The 12,456-nt window shown below is 45.2% G+C and overlaps 1 protein-coding gene across 2 annotated transcripts in view; it reads right to left on the reverse strand.

Moving 5' to 3' along the window:
• Window positions 1-10,443, reverse strand: part of LOC135901015 (monocarboxylate transporter 12-B-like) — a 32,198-nt gene extending 21,755 nt beyond the window's left edge. For both annotated transcript variants that reach the window (XM_065430646.1, XM_070532968.1), the window contains exon 1: window positions 10,251-10,443. The gene's annotated coding sequence lies outside the window, so the exon portion shown is untranslated. The remainder of the gene's footprint in view (window positions 1-10,250) is intronic.
• Window positions 10,444-12,456: the final 2,013 nt, after the last annotated feature.

Genomic DNA, 12,456 nt, shown 5'->3' on the forward strand with positions numbered 1-12,456 from the left:
CGCCCGCAAGTTCAGCTGCCGCGGTGGTGATAGCAACAAGATCCGTCAAAATACAGCTAAAGCTGTCACATGTACCGTCAACGACATGCGCTGAACTGGTAGCCCTGCGTGCGGCTCTTCATTCAATTCAGGAGGAACCAATCTTCCGTGATTCCAAGGCAGCCCTACAGTGTGTACTCTCAGCACTGCGCCATGGATCACAAGCGCAACTCGTCACAGAGATCAGAGAAATCCAACATGGGATAGTTGACGAAGGATGCGATATAATAAATCACTGGTTGCCTAGTCACTGCGGCATCAATGGCAAAGATCGAGCAGACGCAGCTGTCTGATCTGCCCATGATGGCGTCAACTGCGTCGGCATTCCTCTTTCGAGTGCCGACGCAGCGAAAAAACTTTTCGCACTTGCGCGTCAACTAAAATTAGCTCAGTGGAATTCATCCGAGTTCACAAGTGCACGCCTTCATACCCTGCACGCTAAAAAACTGCGGCGGATCCCACCAAACATTCCACGACGTAACTGTACCCTTCCAGTGCGTCTATGGCTTGGAGTCGCATTTTCAAGTGCGTACTCCTTTCTTATCGGAATGGCCAACAACCCACCTTGTGAATATTGGGGGTGCAATGAAACAATCGCGCACCTTCTTTGTGAGTGCCCTCGTTTCAACGCGCAAAGAGCAGTCCTCTGAGCCATCCTAGAAAAACTGGACAAGTGCACCATACTGGCAAACAATATCCTTAGAAACTGGCCTACACGAACATCAGCGCGATCCTCTCTGAAAGCGCTGCGGCGGTACTTAGAAACACGGGACTTTCTAACAAATTGTGACTGTAGACTGTGTGACGTAGGGTGGGACGGTGATGCTGCGTAACATTTGGAACACCTTCGCATACTGCGTGACAGTGCCCACAAAAATAGTTCGTATGTACGTGTGTGTGTGTGCATGTCTTTTTTTATGTTTTTGTTCTTTTCTCTCCCTCGCCTATCGCATCAATTTGCCCCTTCCCCAGTACAGGGTAGCCAACCCCGATGTTAACCTCGATGTCATTGCTTTGCCTTTCTCTCTCTCTCTCTCCCTGCCGAAGAGTCACAATTTTCGTTCTCATTTTTCTGGTATGTTTTTTTGGTAAAGCTGTAAGGAAGCTTCGCAACAGACTTTGTGCATGGTCGCGACGCCAACGTGTTTCGGCGCAGCTGGAATCGAGAAAACAGGCGAATCGTAATTGCGAAGCCGGAACCGTACAACCCGTGCAGGGCACAGTGACACACGTCGGGTATAGAGGACTGCATATAAGTACTAAGTTTGGATGTAGTGAAGCTTTAGAAAAGACAGGGAAATACAGAAGCTATTGCACCGGATATAACGACACATTTGCGAAGTCTTGCGCGTATTTTGAGTAGTTTCCTGCTTCAGCACCATAGCTCCGGTATATCGGATCAGAACCTAGGGTATAGGGAGTAACATTTATTGCAACTAGAGCGTAGAAAATTAGTCGCTACGGATATAGAGGAGCATTTAACACTGCAGAGTTCGGCATAGAATACAGCGGGGAAATACGCCATTAATAACCTGGCATGTAGTAAACAATTTCAAAGAGCCTGGGCTGTATCAACGTACTCGCATCAGATATAAGTTGCGTTTGTAAAGACTGAAGTATAGTTCGGGTAATTGGATCCTTATGACTTCTGAAGGGTTTGAGAGCTCCCTTATAGAAATTGCTGTCGTTGTTCTAGGAGTTTCGCTAATACCTATTCCATTTAACCCTGCACAACCCTGCATTTTGTGCAAAGCACAAGAAATCACCCACATGTCGAATGCATGCTACAACGCTGAAACGTGGCAACTCAGTCTCCAGCGCACGATTCCCCTTTGTGTTTAAAAATGGCTCGTAGTATTTGTGCTAAAGATGGGCCTGTACGGACATGCTCATGTTGAACACAATATTAATCTCCAATTTTAAGATACAGTTATTAGCGCTACCCTGACAAAAGTTCTAGTAAACCGCTAATAGTTGTCAAGCGGTTATTGTGCAATCCTGAGCTTATATGAATGTCAATACGGTGAAGTACTGTTACAATTGCATTAACTACTGGCATATTATGATACATGTATTGCAAGCATCTAAATATGCATCATTAGCAAATATTGCAAATAGCAGATGCATGTTTAGAAAAGATGCAAGTATTCATAAAGGCGTGCAGCCTTTACGAAGGCGACTATTTCTCAGAACTTCATCTCATGTGTCCTCGCTCAGCGGTTTTGACATATGTACTTGAATATAATTTACCAGAACACTCTGCCAAGAACCTTTATGTTTAGCAATCATTCTAAAAGGACTTACACCTGCGTGAGTTTCGAATGAGAGTAAAATATTCTCGAGTTAAGCGCTTTTTGGCATTTTGTGTCCATTTCAGTGTCTCATTGTCTCAGCGTTTCAGTGTTTCTAGCTGCGCACACGAAATATAAGAGTTCTTATGAACGCATTTGAGTATTCTGTGACTTACGTCTGGTACAGCAAAATATTTTCTATCGCTTCCATGATTTCTTCTTTGTATCGGCACTGCTTCATAATCACTAATGTCGTAAGTTGCGAAGAAACCTACAAAAAAGCTCATTTTAATTATGAAAGCCACAACTTCCTTTTTGCAGTACAGCGAGCTGCCGCGATCTTGAGTGTTTTTAAATGCAGGACCACTGAGCACTTCTTGCGTTCACGAACGTTGCTTACTTCATTGTGAACTAAACTACGAACTTTGGTATGCTTTCAAAGAGGGTGCATTTCAAATTTTAGTATTTTGTTAAGCAGGGCCTCAACATATCGCGGTAGCTTGAGGTGTCTTGCGTTCAATCGCCCTTTCCTGCCCTGTGAAGTTTCCTTCCTGAGGCAGCGATCTAAATTTTGCTATTAAAGGACTTCTTCCACTGATCTTGCGAGGCGGGGGTTAAGAATTCGACCGTGAATCATGATGCATTTAGGTCCAACTTGGCTACACATGAAGCAATGATGCGGTGTCATAACATATGTATTTGTAGCAGCTTCCCACACATAGAATTTCGCATTGACATGCGGCACTTTTGGCAGACGGCGACATTTTGGCACAGCGCTGCCGAAAGCACCGGCATAGTCAGTCGTTGAGACAGCGCATATATAGGCGTGCGCATCCTGCATATCTGCTGATATGCAGTTGATAAAGAAATATGCGAACAAGTTAGTGGTAGGACTGGAGCATTAATTTTTCATTTATTGTAAATGAATAGTAGTATAGCTTAGATGGTAGTTAATTGGCTGCGCATGTTGAAGTAGACTGCGCTACGGGGTTACAAAAACGAGAGACAAACAGAGACACACGATAACAACACAAGTTCAAGATCACTTCTCAGTATAGCGATTTGCACTTGTCTATCTTGCGCTCCTCCCAGTGTCGTGGGTGCCATTTCTGCCATTTGTTATTGTGCCTCAGTAGCGCGTCTCCCTTCAACATGAGTCAGTGAATGATTAATTTGTACTGACAATGGCATTCGTGAGTACTGGAGCTTACGGATACAGGATAGCGGGACAAAATGGCGGTATGTCGAGGAGCACGATGAGTGCGATGCGCGACAGCATGCTTCGAGCTTTTGGCACCAGTGGTCCCACATTGAAATCAGTTTCTGGGACGTTCGAATCCAGGCCAGTAGATTATTCTCCGCTACGATTCTTGAGTTCTGGTCATATAAATACGATGGATGTTTCTCAAGAACATAAATTCCAGCTAGGCACTCTAGTCCCGACGAGTTCCAACGTCGCTGTACAACTCAGAGTTTGCTGCTTCATACGACGAGGCCCACTGATAACCTGAAGAATCTTGGAGCATGCTGACCAGGCCCACTTGATTGGAGTCTGTGTGCAGTACGACTGCACCTAACTGGTAAAATATAGCCATATTAGCTGTCTGAAGCAATCATCAAGTTGGATCGTCAAATACGGTTTGCTGTTGCAAACCGCAAGTCCACGGAATGCTCTCCGACTGTACAGACCACACGGCAAAATCTCTTATATAACAGTGAACTACGAGGGAAACACCTTAAGAAAACTTAGTTCATTTGGTGCACTGAGCTTTGTAAGTAGCGAAAGCACTTACCATCTCAGGGTCGGGTCTGACATTCTGTCGAGGATTCGGTGACTTTCGTCACACCAACACCGGATTTTCCACCTGATTAGGTATTAATGCTTTCGCATTAAAATTAAATTCTGGGTTGTACGTGCCGCAACGAAGATCTAATTATGATGCAGGTGGTAGTGGAGACCACAGGTTAATATTGAATACTTGAGGTTTTCTTTTTAATGTGCATCCAATGCACTGCACACGAACTTTCTTTTTTTTCGTTTCGAACATATCAGATTAGGGCCACCGAGTATGGGACCAAACTCGCTACTTCGAGCTCAGCAGCGCAGTGCCTAGTCACTGGGGCTCTCGAAGACTCGAAAATGAAGCCATGCTTAGGAGTGTCGCGCACATGTTTTTGTATTACACTGGTCTGCTACAGCGCAACATGATGAGGTCCGAGGTCCACCCACGATGTACTACTGAGTTTATCTAGAAAGGAGATTATGCATCAACTGCATGGCTGAAGCAGCCCTTTTAGAATATCCAGCGCATCACTCGAAAAGTGTGCTGCATAGCCTACGGTAGGGTGCATGCCAGGACGATTTAGGACTGGAGGTATTCTTTGAATCAACGCGGAAAACAACGGCAAAGAAACAATAACGCAAAACTCAGCTCACGATGTCTGCGATCGTAATGTGTTTAGTATTCGAACAATGTAGCACCGCACCATATTTCTGATATCACATGTAGTTAACATTAGTAGTTGTCATACTGCTACCTCCGTTGCTTCGTTTATGTGAGACATATTCAAATATCATCAAAGTTTGCTATGGCATTCGCCTGCCTAGGTCGCCCGTGAGCATGCCTGCATGACGGCGACTATATGACGCCCATGCACCGACGATAGATTGACGAAGGAATGACGTCAATGCAAAGACGAATCTGTCAGAAAGACGACGGCGTGACGACAACGAACTGATGATTCTTAAATGATGACGATGATATACCGACGACAGCGTAACGATGACATGGTGACACTAGGTGGCGACAAGTGTATCAATACGATGGCGTCATGATAACCAGATAACAAAGCTCTAACGAGCACAATGGTAGGACTATGATGACGGCATGATGATGATGGTATGACAACAGATACGCCAACATGACGATAGCATAACAACGCAAGCATAATCACAATTGATTAATGACAGCATGGTTACCATAGAATGCCAAAAGAAATGACGTCGGTGGATTGACGAAGGTGGTAGGACTACGGTTGAGTTAGAACAATGGGACGACGTTACTGAAGCGTTGGCAATGGTAAAATGACTATGCGGTAACGACAAAGATGGCACGTCGAGGCTATGAATACTGCGGCGTGAAGGCTGAATCACAAAGCCTCTATGACAACGATGATGTGATGACGACGGCATTACGAGAGTTGGATGACGAAGCGGCAGTGGTGATAGTGGTCCGACCACTATAGATGGATGACAACGATATGAGAAACATTGTATCATTTTCACTGCCTGACGACGATCACACGACGACAATGAAATAAGCATGACTGAATGATGACAGCCGAATTACTTTAGAAGGAATAAGAAGCCCTGACGTCAATGGAGCGACGAAGGCGGGATGACGTCGACAGCCTGACAAAAATGGCATGACGTTACTGATGTGATTACGATGGCAAAACGAGAGGGTGACGATGACGGGGTATGATGACAATAGTATGACGATGGCGGTGTGGTAATGACAACATGACAAGAATCGGATGACGAATACAGAATGATGACAATGGAACAACGGCGATGGCTTCACGACAATAGTATGATAACGAATGCCTCAAGATAACTGTATGGAAAGGACACAGGGACGACGATGTCATAACAACGGTATGAGGTCAATGGAATAACAAGACGTGTATGACGACAATGACGTCATGAAGCCTGCATCACGAGGCCTGCACAGCGTTGATGGCGTGATGATGGTGGCATGGCGGCAGTCGGATGACGAACCTAGTATAACGACGATGCAACGACTCCGAGCACATTCATTGTGGCCCAAGCCATTAGGCAACTCAACCGACTGGGTCGACGTAAGTGGTGTGACGACAGCCGCATGATGAGCGTCATCGCCAAGCTGCTACGATAAATAACATCGAAATTTTCAACGACCTCGCAAGCAGTACGACTACGAGTACATACCTAGTGGCCCAACGTAGTAGACAACTTGGGGCACTGGATTCGCGTAACTCAACAGACAGACAGACAGACAGACAGACAGACAGACAGACAGACAGACAGACAGACAGACAGACAGACAGACAGACAGACAGACAGACAGACAGACAGACAGACAGACAGACAGACAGACAGACAGACAGACAGACAGACAGACAGACAGACAGACAGACAGACAGACAGACAGACAGACAGACAGACAGACAGACAGACAGACAGACAGACAAGACAGACAGACAGACAGACAGACAGACAGACAGACAGACAGACAGACAGACAGACAGACAGACAGACAGACAGACAGACAGACAGACAGACAGACAGACAGACAGACAGACAGACAGACAGACAGACAGACAGACAGACAGACAGACAGACAGACAGACAGACAGACAGACAGACAGACAGACAGACAGACAGACAGACAGACAGACAGACAGACAGACAGACAGACAGACAGACAGACAGACAGACAGACAGACAGACAGACAGACAGACAGACAGACAGACAGACAGACAGACAGACAGACAGACAGACAGACAGACAGACAGACAGACAGACAGATAGATAGATAGATAGATAGATAGATAGATAGATAGATAGATAGATAGATAGATAGATAGATAGATAGATAGATAGATAGATAGATAGTAGGCAGGCAGGCAGGCAGGCAGGCAGGCTCAGAATGCTTGAAGTAGGTAGAGAGTGCTAATCGCAGTAAAATGGAACGTCAGAGGCAGGCCTTGGTTAAAATTGGTGATTGCAATGAGCAGCCTGGTTGCTTGCAGGGGCAAACCTCGAGTAATGGCCAAGGAAATTAGGGTAACCTCTGCTCCTCTGCACGAGCCGCTGCCGAGAATATGCCAAATAGGTCTTTCGGCTAAAATGAAGTAAAAAACGACTGTTTTTACGAAGATTTTTACATGCTCTATACTCGCACGAGTTGTTTCGCCTCTGTACCGCTGAAGGAGAACATACGTTTTGGAGACGGTAGGAGTAGGTGAGGCATCTCTACGAAGAATGAAGAATTTAGAACGTTGACAGCTATTTCCTTGTCATGCAACGTTTTGGCGCTACATATGTTGAGCACGTAAGCGTCAGCAAATAAGCAGCAGTTTCGCCACTAATGGCAAAGAACCGAGAGAGATACCAACGTTCAAGCTTTAAATTTACGGTTCATTCATACCAATGTACCCACCATGGCGTAATGTACTCCTTCCTGAGATGCGTAAAATCTAGAATTGGCACCAACCAAGCTTATGCCGGCTGCTAAAACCACAACGTCGCCCACACTTCTAAGGGAAACGCATTGCGCGTCTTTCGCGAATAAATTTCTTTTAACCCTCCACGTGGTGGCAACGCATCTGTCATTGACCACGGCAGCCCGATAGTGGCGGCGCCGACGGAGCGATCGCGCCCTAGGAGTCTTTGTTATTGCCTTCGCAATGAGAAAATTGTCAATTTGGCTCCAAGGGCAAAATACTGACAGCGATATTACTGGTTAGCGTTGTGGTTGAACCTCTCGTACCGTGTTCTAACCATACAAGGGCTCGACATATTTACATGACGCAGCACGCCTGGCAACTACAGCTGAACAGAAGGAGTAACTCCCGCCAGCTACCAGGCGTCAAGCAACGCTGGCGCGAGGTCCCTTAATAACCTCATTTAATTAGCAGCCTTACGCTGGCGTGATGAGTAGCCCCGCCAGTGCCATTCGGGGTGTCGCATCTCGATTGTGATTGTGCACGACGTGAGACCTACGGAACCCACCAGCGTAAGTCGCTGCCCTGCCTCCCGTACCCATTCGCTAGCGTAGCACTAGCTGCACGTTTAGTGTTAGCTCCTCTCAGACCAGGGCGTACAGAAAGAAACTAAGGAGGAACGCTAGTGCGCTTAAATTGTGCATGCGCGCAACGCTAATTTCAGTAGCGGAAAACAATACCCTGGTCTATTGCGTAACTGAGCCATTTGAGCGGAACCTTCACGGTGCGACCGCATTGCTTCAAAGTTGTTTGTAGCCAAACCTAGCCCTCACTTATTCTTTAACTATCCGCGTGCGAGCCACGCATGCTCAGTCGATAGCGGCATAGCCGAACGGCGGTGATGGCGGCAGCTATACGCCTCGTGCGTCGTACAATTGCTCAGCATTAACTTGTACCATGGCATGGATGGGAGCAACGTCATGCGCACACAGGCGGCAACATGACATTGTAGTCCTAGGAAGGATTGTTAGTTGGCTACCCCTCCCCCCCCCCCCCCCCGTCCTTTGGAGGACTACATGGTAAGATGATTTAGAGACGTTTAGCTTGTCTCGCGTGCCTACTTTTCAAACAATTGAGCAGAATAAAATATGTTTGAATTAGGAGCCTTTGCGGAGTTTAGTTCCGTATCCTTTATATCCTAAATAATTTGCGATATGCTTGACCTGCGGATAAGCATATCGGATGTGCTAATCGATATGCTTATCCAATAATTCTTATATGCTTATCCTTCTTTTCTTCCTTGTTCTTGTATTTTTGCAAAACATCATATGTAATTTAAATAAGTTGATTGTGCCTTATTTTTCTGCCATATTTAGTGCTGTTGACATAGGTCCCTTATCCTTTACACTTACTAAGTAACCATTTGTAATCTTATGTAAACGCCTGTACTACAATGTCTACAGAACCTTCTAACCCACTCCTGTAAAAATCCCTGATGGGACTGAGAGTATCACAAAATAAATAAATAAATAAATAAATAAATAAATAAATAAATAAATAACAATTTATGGCTTATTGCTCCAATTGAGAGCTCCGCCATTGTTGTCGGTTGCTTTACGGACGTACTATAGAGTTCTAAGGACTTCCTTGTGAGGCACATTATCACCTCTTGAAAAATGATTTTTCTACCCTATAAAAGACACATGAAGAATTGTCACTGTTCGGTCCGTAAATTATGACACAGCAGTACAACTTCAAATCTGCAAGAACCAGTTGTTAAGTGCTAGTTGTTGACACATGTTTGCAGTAAGCATTTATTAGAATTGTAGCCTTAACTGGCATTTGATTATATATGCTGCTTTGCAAGCCATATACGCATGTGTAATTTATTCTATGCAGGAATGGCGGCATCGACGATGCTGAGAGATTGATTGATGGCAAGGTGAATTACTTAAGACTACCTGTGAGGTAGAGGATACGTCATGAGAATAAGAGCACCGAAAGAGAATGTAGACGTGTTCACTATGCAATTAGATGAAACCGCGCGACAAACCACGTCATTTTCTCCTTCTCATAGTGTAATTCATGCGGCGTGCTACAAAATACGGTTAGGAAGCATGCATGTGTCATACACAAAGTAACAAAATGTTGCCTCCTAAAACTATTATAAGGAATTCCTCCTGCACTGATTTTTTTTTCTTGCTTTCTAGACGAAGAAAGTAACCTTAGGCAGTTACGCATATTTCGCACAAGAACAAAAATGCAGGTGTGATGTACATCTGAATTATACGAATATTTCAAGTTTGCTCGATGACCAGAAAATGTGCAATCTACCAAACCAGCCACCACCAAGCAGACAAAAAGTTGCGTGTTGATGCAAAGACACATGCCTATTTTTATGAAAAACTTAACATTTCTACCTACCTCACTGCCTTTCGGTAAATTTTTGTTTTCTGTCTCACTTTCCAGCACACTCCTTGTTAACTAATCTACAACGCGTTTTCATCTATATTTAATTGAAATATGGAGAGAGAACTGAACTTTCCGTGCAAAATCAGATTTGTGGTGGATGCCGTAAATTTAGACTTTCGATTTATGATTCTACACGATCAAAGCAGCAGTGTAAATAATTTGTTGTCGTACTTCAAAACAGACTACGACTTCCAAAGCTCGCGTTTACTGTTTTTACAGCATATACCCGTCAAACGCACCTTTGGGACCTTTCATCACATTTTGTGGATGGCACCGCCGTCGTTTGATATACAGGAAACAATGGCGGTGAGAGCAGCATCCCGGGCTACAATAGTTGTAAAGAAGGGCAAAGCATTTAGCTGGTGAGTCTCGGACGATCTGTACTCGTGAGGCAGCATTTCGTACAAGCAACTGCTGTCAATGTAGCCCTCTGCGAACATGAGCTCTTCTCGGTAGAGGCGCTCACTCTGTTGCCTTTATACATGTTTCTTCGTGAATCAGCAAAACAAATTTTTATTTTCCTCTGTTTGATTTTTTCATGGTGACTCAGGCCTGCTTATGTGCTTTTGTTCTTTTAGGAAGTGAAGTGCTTGGGGCACGGCTGATGCTCAGTGTGCAGCTTCCATTCAGCTCTGCAAGGCTTATCATAGGCAATTCAACATTTAAAATCAAACTAAACAAAAAGAAATACGCGAGCTGCCCAGGTATTGAACAGCGGTCCGACCGACCACTGCCTACACAAGTCTCCATCAAGCTCGGGTGCCCTTTACGGCAAGTAAGTGTGCTGTTCTCAATAAAATAGCAAGCGACGCAATAGTGAGGACAAATAAACTTCTAAAGCAAAGATACAGCCTTTCTTCCTTGTTGTTTGTTGATGCGTTTTATTTCTCTAGGTTGCTTGCATTCGGTTGAAATGCTTCAGTTTATGTATTTGCCTTCTGTCGTGTTAGTCAGTCAAAAATTATTCCACACATCTACTTCATGCAATCTGTATGGCTTTGGGATATTTCATTCATCTTCACTCAGAAAGATGCCTTCTCTTATGTGACTGAAGATAAAAACTAGTTTGAAAGAAGGTCCAGCGTAGGCTGACAGATACAGACAAATACAAATACATGCATACAAATATACAGGTAGGAAGAAAGAAAGAAAGGCGGCAAAGAAGGTATGTAGGCATGAGCGAGCATTCTCAAGCTGGTAGAAGCGCCCGCACGGGGCATGCAAACTGTCCGGAAGTATAGAACGAAAACACGGCAACGTAGGAGACGGAAATTGAGACGGAACGATGAGCGAAACCAGAACACGGTGAAAACCGCAGCCAGGAGGTATGCAAGATATTTAGGTAAAGCGGCGCAGCGGCCATTTTGTGGCGCTCCAATGTTGTGGTGTCTTTTGGTGGCGTTGCGCACGCTTTGTTGGGTGGGTGAGCCAAAGTTTTGTCTTCAGCAATGGTTACTTTGCCCCTAATTACAGAAGAAGACCAGCCTGTGCCACTCCTGCATGTGCATAGGTCAGTCGCAAATGGGGGCACCGTGTTTGCTTGAGAGATTACCATACAGCACTTAAGCATGCTATTAACAGACGTGCTGACTAACATTTTGTGTCGTGGATATCTGCGGCGTATAAATTCCGCTGCTGTGCACAATGGTCATATACCGAGCCTTTTAAAGAAAGCATTTCCCGCTGAGCTTTAAAGCACTGTCCCCCAGCCGTTATCATGAGGCGATGGAGGCACACATGCGGTAGCCTGCTCAGTAAAAAATGTAACTTAAAAACACTGAGAGTCCTGAACTGTTTCGGCATATACCTTTTGCTCATTGACAGCAACTTATTTTCGCAGTTACTTAACCACTCATCAGTACATTTTTTTCTGATGTCGGGTTTACCCGCTTCCACGTTAGAGGCCAGCTGGAAGTTTGCACGGCTGTTGCAGTAAAGCTGGCGGATTTGTGCTGCAGCACAGCCTGCTTAGGGGCACTTAGTAGCAAATAGACCCCAAGAATATTGTAAATCGCCTATCCAGCTTCGCCGTTCTATATATATCATCTCCTGAGTTTGGTACACGTATACGAGGAATTTAGAATGCGATCAGCATTGTTAGCTTACCAAGCCAATTATGCTGCGCGGCTTTCTAATCACTTCTGCAATGCTCATGACAAAAACTGGCAGTGGCTTAGCTAAGGTTAAGCCCAGGATGCGAAGCATACTAGCCTTTATTTTAACACGACAGCGTTAAGGAGCTCGTGTCGCAGAAAAGCCGGTGTCGTCGGCGTCGGCTCAGGCGTGCGTCGCTTGCTCAGGCGCACATTTCGTTGTCGCGCCGAACGCTGCGTTGCTCGACGCTCACCGCGTCCGATGCGGGGCGCGTAGTCGCTGCGCCGTAGCAAAGCCACCTAGAAACAGTCTCTGTAGCACGCCGCAACCTTCGCTTCTCATTCCAACGAG

This window comes from Dermacentor albipictus, chromosome 2, assembly GCF_038994185.2.
Source record: "Dermacentor albipictus isolate Rhodes 1998 colony chromosome 2, USDA_Dalb.pri_finalv2, whole genome shotgun sequence".
Classification (NCBI taxonomy): domain Eukaryota; kingdom Metazoa; phylum Arthropoda; class Arachnida; order Ixodida; family Ixodidae; genus Dermacentor; species Dermacentor albipictus.